The sequence below is a fragment of the Corvus moneduloides genome, chromosome 1 (assembly GCF_009650955.1).
Source record: "Corvus moneduloides isolate bCorMon1 chromosome 1, bCorMon1.pri, whole genome shotgun sequence".
NCBI lineage: Eukaryota > Metazoa > Chordata > Aves > Passeriformes > Corvidae > Corvus > Corvus moneduloides.
Window position 1 is genome coordinate 148,886,375 of NC_045476.1, and position 10,182 is coordinate 148,896,556.

Sequence of the window (10,182 nt, forward strand, 5' to 3'; positions counted from 1 at the left end):
CTGTATTGCAAATAAACTAAGCTTGCTTTATTAATCACATTGATTGTCTGCATGTCCTCCCCCGCCAAAGTCAGCAAGTCATCACTATGAACATCATTTTCCTACCAGTGACAGATGGTACTGGAAGCTCACTGTGACTGCGTCATTACCACCACAGTGGCTTGGGCAGATGTACAGTTCACTGGGTAAAAAACCGGCTGGATGGCTGAGCCCAAAGAGTGCTGGTAAATGGAGTGAGATTCAGCAGGTGACTGTTCACAAGTGTATTTAGGCTGGTCCTGTTTAATACTTTTATCAATGACCTGGAAGAGGGGATTGAGTGCACCCTCAGACAAGTTTGCAGGCAACAGCAAATTGGGCAGGATTATTGATCTGCTGGATGGTAGGAAGGCTCTGCAGAGGAATCTGGAGAGGCTGGATTGATGAGCTGAGTACAACTGTATGATACTCAACAAGGTGAAGTGCCAGATCCTGCATTTTGACCCATGTAAGTGCAAATGCTGAAGCATGTCCAAAGAAGGTCAACAAGGATGGTGAAGCACAAGTGTAATGAGGATTGGCTGAGACAGTTGTGAGTGTTTGGCCTTGAGAAAATGAGGCTCAGAGGAGACCTTATGACTCTCCGTAACCACCTGAGAAGAGATTGTAGTAAAAAGGGTGTTGGTCTTTTCTCCCAGGTAACAAGCATAAGGACAAGAGTAAATGGTCCCCAGTTGTGCCAGGGGAGGTTTTGATTAGATACTATAAAAAGGATTCTTCATGGCAAGTGTTTTTAAGCATTGGAATACACATAAAAAGGAGGTAGCTGAGTCGCCAAGTAGCCAAGTCACCGTACCTGGAGGTATTTAAAAGATGTGGCACTTACGGACATGGTTTAGTTGTGGACTTGGCAGTGTTAATGACTGGACTCGATGATCTTAGAGGTCTTTTCCATTCTAAATAATTCTATGATTCCATGAGCCAGGCAAACAATTGAAGGGTGAACATGACACTGTGAAAAAGGGACAAAAACTTTGAGTGTGTGTTACAATTTTAATTGTGCTATTATTACTATTACATAAAATTTTCTTTATAGATTTTTTTCTATTTAGATTTTTATTCTTGCCTTTCTGTCGTTAGATTTAGACTAGCAATGATTCTTGAATGGGACTGTTAAAATTTCATTTACAGTTATAAATTATTAGCTTTGCATGCATCTATCTATCTATCTATCTATCTATCTATCTCAATCTATGTGTTTTCTGTTAACCTTAGACCTCATCACAAGAAAAACATCAACCTGTTGGAAGAAATCCAGAGGAGAATCACTAAGTTGATTATAGGGTTGGAACACCTCTCCTGTGAAGACAGACTGAAAAAGTTATGGCTGTTCAACCTGACGAATAGGAGACTCTGGGAAGACCCTAGAGCAGTTTCCAGTACATAAAATGAGCTTAAAAGAAGGCTAGATAAGGACTTTTCACATGGGAATGAAGTGATAGAACAAGGGCCAGCAGCCTTAAGCTGAAGGAAGGAAGGTTTAGATTAGATATTAGGAAGAAATTATTTACTATAAAGGTGGTGGAGCACTGGAACAGGTTGCCCAGAGAGGAGGTAGACTCCCAGCCCCTGGAGTTGTTCAAGGCCAGGCTAGATGGGGAGCAATTCTGACTCTTTTTCTTATTTTAAGACAATTGTATGGGGTGGACACTCCAAAAATTAGTTACCTCCCCTTTATAGTTTTAACCACTGCCCTTTCACCAATTAGGCAAGTAGATTTAAATGAATGCAAGAAGATAAAAATGAAAAAAAACCAGTTTGCTAAAGATCAAACAGCAACAACCAAGATAACAGTAATAATCACAAGATACAAAGGTGTTAAATCCCATGGACTCTCCAGGAACAAAGAAAACAAGATGGCAGATAAGCCACTCCCCCAGGATAGCGGCCACCATAGCCGACAGCATGGATCAGAAGACAAAGACAGTATGGTGGAGAAGCTCCTTCCTCAAAATGGCAGCTGCTTTGGAATACCCTGTTGTGCCAGTTTGAGACAAATTTGGAGGAAAATATCCTCTGATAGAAGGCAGGTTACAATCACCCTCCCCCACCAGGTTTGGGTGAAAAAAAAAAATTCCTCAGAGGAAAATGAAAGGAAAAAACTATTTATTTAACAAACACAATGCACAATGGGAAAGGAATAATGCGATATAATAAAACCTATTGGTGTGGAGAGAAACCTGGTAAATTCTCAGAATCCTTGTGGGTGTGGCTTTCTCCTCATCGGAGCTGGGTCGGCTTGGGCCCCTCCAGGCTGAGGTGTAAGGTCTCCCAGCCAATGCTTTGGTGTTGTTGAACAGTCCAGAAGAGAAGAAGAAGAAACCAGAGTTCCAGGAAAACTTGCTTTAGTTAACAAACAAAAAGTTACCTAGAAAGGAAAAGGAATGTAATTCTCCTTCCTGCTGCAGAAGTGGAGCAGCTGAGCAGGAGAAGCCAGCTTATCTGTGTTTCAAACACAGCACCAAAGGAATTCCACTGGCTCTTACCCCTCTCCCTTAGCCAGCCTTAAAGGCACAGAGAGGCACAGGATTCATGCCTAGGCACAGAGTGGTGATAGGGGATACACATCATAAAGTCACCCCAAGACACCTGTGGATCAGAAGACAAAGACAATATGGCAGAGAAACCCTGCTCGGCTCAACCTTCCTCCTGGAACAAAAATGGGAAGGTAGGAGCTTACAAAGCAGTTCTGGTGGCGAATGGGGGTTGCTGGCGTTGTCTGGAGCAACTCCAAACCTGCAAGTGTAGGTTTCCCTGCTTCTTTCCAGCTGGTATCAGTGCTGCAGTTCTGAGATGTTGCTGCATTGCAGGGGGAAGAAAACAGACTTGCCAGACACCAAAACCTGCAGCCCTGGCACCACTGGCCCTGGTTTGTGCTGTGGCTGCAGAAAGGTATTATGAAATTTGCTCTGAAACAGTTTAGGATTGTGAAATGCAGTTTCTAGGAGACCTTATGCCAGGCAATCCCACTCTGGAGCTCTAAAATCTTTCAGTTTAGAACTGCTAACCCTTGTTCAGTCACTGCAGGTCTTGAGGAACGTCTCTGTCCATTTTCATTGCAAGCCCTTGCTATATATTAAAAAGCTGCTATGAAATCTTTTTAGAGCATTCTCTAGGCTGAACAACCCCAACCCTCTCATTCTTTTATTAAAGGAGAGATGTTCAAGTCCTCTTATAATTTCTGTGGCCTTTCCCTGGTCCACACCAACAGATCTTTCTTGTGCTGGGGACCCCAAATCTGAATGCAGTACTCCAAGTGGGGTCTCATGAAAGCAGAATAGATGGGGAGATACATCTTCCTCAACCTGCTGGCCATACTACTTTGAATGCACCCCAGAATCTGATCTGTTTTGTGGGCTGCAAGTGCACATTGCTGGCCCACATCCAATTTTACGTCCAATGTCCATTGTTCAGTGATGAAGGATGTTGATAGCATAATGCTTGCGCCATTGTCTTTGTTGTCAAGTTATCTTGATTTGACAAAAACAAATAAACAACAAAGTTTATGTCTGATATTTTACAATTGGTGCTTACCTGACACTCTACAGTAATATATCATCAATTCACTGGCCCACTGGTAATGTATGAAAGTTAATGTGTAATCAACACACCATGATTTTGATGATAACTTCACTATAATGAATTACCAGGACAAAGCCAGCAGGTGCATACTAATTACTGATCACATCACTGTAGTGTGGATTTCTTTGCTGTTTTTTACAAGCAAGGAACTTGCTGAGGGTGATCAGACTGTACTTCTGGTGGAAGGGTAGCTCCTGAGAGGTCAAAATGTGATTCTAGAACCCTACTGCTACTGCACTTGTACTTTCAAAATCTTATTGTTGACATAGAGAGCCACAAGTAATTCTGCCTAAGAGTCATAAAAAATTTGTATGCAGCAAAAAAGGGTAATTCTTCTTTCATGTTTGCCCATTCAAGTGTTAGGTGTATATTTCAAAACTGAAACTCATTCTCAGTGCAGATTTTCACAGGAATTTGTGGTAGATGATATAACAATGGCAAGCAGCCATAAGCTGTGGCTTGGGAAGTTCAGACTGTACATTTAAAAAACAAAAACAAAACAGAAAGAAAACCCGGAGAGTAATGCAGAAACAGACTGGTCAGAGATTATGCAGTTTCTGCCACTAGAGGTTTTTCACAAGTTGCCTAGAAAAAAAACAAGGCTGAATGACCTAGCACTCAGATCAGCTCCTCCAATGTCCAACCAACTGTTCACAGAATGACAGAGTAAGCTGAGTTGGAAGGCAACCAACAAGGATCATTAAGTCCAATTCCCAGCTTTTCTATTATTCTGAATGATTGTGAATAAGTACTTTGCAAGGCCCTTATCCCATGCAGGTGTATTGTCTTCAATAATGACAGTATTTCTACAACCACCTAGCATTTACTACGAATACACTATGAAAATGTCAGTAAGATTATTAATTGCCAAATTTTCCATTAGAGATAAGTAGAGAATTAGATAAAATATTTATTTTTACCTTGAAGTGAAATATGAATTGTCACTGCTTTCATTAAGTCATCATATAAATACTATTGTCTGACAAGTATAAATCTGTATAAAAATAAAATGGTTGAGGTGACATTTTATAAGAAACTGAATAAACCAGTAAGACTTCATAGCAAGTAAATAATTAATGTCAAAAGAGCTTTTCAAACAATTTAAAAAAAAAAGTCAAAAGGTATTTCAAAACTGTACATTCTACAGCAGGACATAAAGGGAATACTAAAAGACAGTAATTACAACTAAATGATCATTACAGCTTCATAAAATAGAGAGAGCTGGATTCTTAGATTTGGGGAGCACAGCTTTAATAAATGCATTTCTAAAATAAATACAGTGTTCTCTTCAGGGCTTTGGAGATGAAAATTTGTTTTTCTCTACAGTCATACCCATAGATATATTATAAAACTTGGAGAAAAAAAAATAAAAGAAAAAACCCCACACATGCACAGAAACAAAACAAAACAAATTTACTTTTCATTCTCTGAGATAAATGATGATTTTGAATCCCATTTCAGGTGCCAAGATATCCCCTTTCTCATGAGATGAAATACTATATAGGAAATTCTATTATATAACAGGACTCTGGATTCCACTCTATTGAAGTCACTTCCTGATTCCATTTTGTTAGTGGGCTGTCTAGCACTGCCCTCTCTCCACCCTACCAGACTTTTTTGGCTATTTCATCAGTCTTCTAACCACTCAGTATTAAGAGGAACTGAACAAATTTAGTACCTGGTAAATTATGCTCCAGATTTTGAATTGAAGAGAAAGACAGAAAACCAAGAAATAGATTTTTCAAATTCCATCAGCAGTCCATTAGAAGGCTGCCAATTCTTAATTTTGCATTAAAATCTTATATTGTATTTTCATCCTTTTTTTTTTGTATTTGTTTGTTTGTTTGAATTAAGACCTTGGTCACATCTCAGTATCTTGTTTTATTTTGTCATGAAGTCGGTTTTCCTGTAATGAAATGCAGGATCTTTTATCTACTGTTGTTTCAAGAATTTTGCTTTTCCACTGTACCTATAAACAGTAATTAAGGATAGCAGGTCATATAAGGAAAGCAGACAAACAAATCTGGCATCTGAAGAAACATTCATTAGGGACAAGTACTCCCCCTTAAGAAATTCTGCCTCATTAAGGGATAATCATGAATGCATCAATAAGGTGACATAACTGATTACTTGTACATCTGTCGCAATAATTTTTATGCTGCTTAGTTCTGCCAGTTGTAGCAAGCAGGAACAAATTTCTACTGCATTATAATGTTAGACTGATATTAGATGAGTTACAATTGATGATTTCATTTTGATTTAAATGGTAAGATCTTGTAAAGTCGCCTTATGCAGATGTGGTTGAACTTCATGCACAGATGATTGCTGCTGACACAAAAATGTCTATAAAGGTCATTAACAGGCTAAAATTTGATTTCTATTGAAGAACATCATTATAATTTGCATGATTAATACTAAAGAGTTGCTGTTGTATAAGCAGAAGTTTCTAAAAACAGCATCTGCTAAGCGTTGCTTAGCAATACTTATGTATATTTTAGATGCAAGAATATGTGTTGGGACAAAATTAAAGGTTATAGTTTTTAAAAAAGAAAAAATTCAGAAATTTTGTATTTAATTTTAAAATACATAGACATTATGTTTAATGTGAAAAAAAAGTTAGTGGTTGTTAGTGAGACAAGTGGTTTCAAGTTACATGTAAGTGAAAGGGAAGGGAAGAAAAGCCAATATTTGCTGCATCTATTTGCTTCAAATTACATATAGGTGGAAAGAAGAACAGTAAAAATTTTCTCAAAAATATCAGTTTCGTTATTGCCTTTAATAGGTCCACGAAATATAAAAGATGGCGTAAGGCCTCTTGGGCAACTATAATTCACTAGAATTTTATATGACAAAAAATAGGTGCCACAAGATTATCAGAATCCACTTTCATTTTGAAGACAGGCCTAAGATTGTGAGGACGACTCGCATAATTGGGGTTTTTTTAATTGTTTTCCATCATGGAATTGTTGGCCCAGTTCCACCAGTGTAAATCTAGTGCCTGGGCATGCAGAAACAGAAAACCAAATCTTACTTGATTTTTCTTCTCAGTTTATATTCCAGAAGTAGCAAAAGACATATTAGTTCCCCATATTAGGGTTTTTTTCTGGTTTGTGACTCAAGGACTGGAGACAATTACAAAATTCTGTGACTTTTTCTGGCTGCTGTTACAGACTTGCTGCAAATCTTTGGCCAGAATAGATAGGCTCCAAGCCTTACAGAGAGGTAAGCATTTAAATCCAACCGACTTTAAAGCTTAAAAAAAGGTGTTATTCTTTGGAGAAACCACTGAAACTTACTGCTTTGTATTTGAAATTCTTTGTTTTAGGCAGACAAAAATGACCACATTTGATGAGAACAGACACAGGGATGAGTTATTTGGTTCTCCTCATTACATTTTATAATTTTTTATTATCAAAAATATTATGAATAAAAATCAGATTGAGCATAATTGGGGGTACAATATATTTTTGAAAACAGAATCTGGATGTAACATGTCTTCAAAATGGGGCCTTTACATTTGAGGCCATCACATTTCACTTTAGTTATGATAGTACTTTTAGAGTTAACTGCTCCTATAGTATGAAAACAGACCTCTATATAATGATCTTGGATTACTAAAATGGGCTTGTTTGTTACAACTGCAGCTTTTGCAGTCATCAATGTTGTCTTGGGTAACATTCAAAATACCTATTAAAATGCATTCTGTAATTCAAAGAATTAGTGGTGGGCCTTGCTAGGACACTTTTCTGGAAGTTGAAAAAATAATTAGAAGCAGAAGAAAAACTCTAAAGACCTAAGGCCAGAAGTTTTACTTCAAAGGACCTGGGTTCCCTGATTTTTCCTGCACTCTTGTCTAATTTGCATACCACATTCCCAAAATTTAACATAGGTTATTCAAAATAATAGGAAAATTTATTCTTTCTTTCTCCTGAACTATCCTTCATAATTGTCATGTTATTTCACTGTATTATTAAACTTCCTATCAAAAGATTTGATTATAATCTAGATTCTGTACTTATCAGAGACTCACCTTAAGACAGTCCTCAGATTTGCCATGTCATACAGAGCATAAGCAAGTGAAAGGAGTTATTACACAATATACTTCCATTACAGACAGCTCAATGAAGGATTGGGAAATATCCAGCTGCTAATGTGTTTTAAATTACATACCCTTATATTGTGTGCTTTCTAATATTAGGAAAATTGGTGCTCTCTCAGATAAAAGGAATTCATTTAATCTCACATCAGGCATTTTAGCTGTTCAGAACATAGTCAGGAATATCAATTTTATAATGAAACAAAGAGAAAAAGAAAAAAGGGTTTCATTTTGTAGTATAGGAGAAGCATAAAAACCAGATATAGCTGATTTAGACAATAAAGACAAAGACATTTCTGCCAAATTATACTGGCTTCCTTCAGTGTTGTAACTCCTGCGGAGTTCCCCTGTTAAGTGTAACCAACAGAGTGCTGCCTCAAGTCCTTTTTCCACAAGTACTTACAGGCTGTAATATGTGGTATTTTCCCCATGGATCTCTCTGGCACAGTGTTTGAGCCTTCTGTCTGCCTATCCCCTTTCCATAGTTTCATACTACTAATATCAACTTTCATACTATTAAATTCTCCAGAACTCTACCTTATGTCTCCCATTATACCTAAAAAAATATAAAAATCAACAGGTTGTAAAGTTTAAGCGGTAAGGATCCAAGGGCAGCTGAGGTCTTTTTCATGGAAGGCAAGTAATGGAAGAAGTAAGAGTGATCTCAATCAATGGATCTCAATGGAGCTGAGGTGTTTGAGCGTGCACCTGAACCCAGTAGCTATGACACATTCATTAGTGTCCTGGGGTAAATAGGTACCTAAATAACTCCAGTGATAACTTTGGAATGAATTAGAATACAGTAGAGGGAAACATCATGCTTTCCCATGAAAAAGTAAGTGGAAAATTTGCAAGGATTAGATGAAATTGTGAGGGACAAAAATAGGTAGGTGTTGAAGAATTTTCTCCACTCTATGCTGTAGCAGAGTCTCAGGCTTTAGGTCCAATAAGGTAATTTATTTCAGTGATAAATCAGTAGAAACCTCGAGCTGGGTGCCTCTAGAAATGGATCCTGAACAAAGAAATCCCTGTGCAATTCTACAGTCTAGATTCCCCACCTCTCTCAATACATGTCTGAGGTCTTCCCATTCCTCTTTGGACCCCTTCATTGTCTCTAGGCAGGTCTTTTCTCACATTTAAGGTTGCAGCTTCTGCTGATGAGTGTAGCAACCTTCTTTCTTCCTTATCTTCCAGCTCCAACCAGCTCTGGGACCTCCTTTTAGTTAACTAGGTAAAAGTTCAGCATATCACAGCTTGCAGACTAAGGCTTCAGCACACTTAAATTCTAATGCTAAATTAGGATAAGGGATTTGTTGGGGTCTCCTCCCCTGCCGTATAGTCCTGGGAGAGGGGCCTTGAGGGGACGCACGGGGTTTCCCTGCCCCTGGTCAGCCTCGTTCCCCATTGTTGGTTTGTGTTTCCCTGCACGGGCAAAAGGACCCTTGGTCCGGTGACTGTAACAGTTCCTCAGCAGAGCCCCGGCCATGCGGCTGGAGAAATAAACATCTCTGAAACATCTACCAAGAATCTGTCCATATATATTTCCTTTCCACGGGACTCCTGGTTTGATATAGGCATGTTACAGTATCCCCGCTGTAACAGGGATTAATATCCTTTGTTTTGCTACAGTAGGATTCAGGCAGATAGGGACACTGGGCAGTGGTGAGATACTTACTTCTGTGATACCTTTAAATGTAGCCACAAAGTTACAGAACTGCTGCTGCCTCTCAAACCATCCACAAATCACTTGAAATCACAACAATGATGTCTGTGTCATGACATAATATGCTGTATGCTGAAAATATAAGAATAGAGATTTGTACATGAAAGGAGAATGAGGAAATACACAAGAAGATATGTGTCGTGGGATGTGTTTACACCTGAACGTAATTTACAGCTTCAATTGGTTCTCCACCTTTGCAGTTCTAAATACTTCTGGATATGGTTTAATTACTGTCATGTGTATTACTGAATGGTGCTTTTTGTACTGTTAATGTTTTGGCATGTTATCTACTGACAAGCAGGTTGTAAATTAGTTGTCAAATGTGGGCATTACTTAGCAATACAAGAATTTTTATCACATTTTAAAGAAGGGTCAATTAGACTCTGAGTAAATAAATCAGAAAAGTTCAACCTATTCAACCTGTTAGTAAATCTAAGAGAAAACTAAGGTGTGAGGCCATGATCACAACCTAAAAAAGCCTACAGAAGGGATAAAAATAGAAATAGCAAGCTCTTCATGCTAGATCACAAGCATATAACATGATCCTATCACTTCAACCTAAGCAAGACAAGTTCTGACTTGGCATAAAAATTCAACTGCATTTTCCAAGCCATTGCAACAATATCTGAAAAATTCTGCTGCCTTCTCTCTTGCTGGGAAAATTTATATCAAGAGCATTTAACTAAACCATGCTTTAGTTTAGCACAGCTGCAGAACTGACAAATTGTCAGGAATCTCATTA

General features: G+C 38.2%; 1 long non-coding RNA gene across 1 annotated transcript in view; it reads left to right on the plus strand.

Annotated features, from left to right (window-relative positions):
* The first annotated feature begins 2,542 nt into the window (after positions 1-2,542).
* Positions 2,543-10,182, plus strand: part of LOC116454771 — a 91,772-nt gene continuing 84,132 nt past the window's right edge. The window contains exon 1 of the long non-coding RNA XR_004244195.1: positions 2,543-2,707. This is a non-coding gene — a long non-coding RNA (uncharacterized LOC116454771). The remainder of the gene's footprint in view (positions 2,708-10,182) is intronic.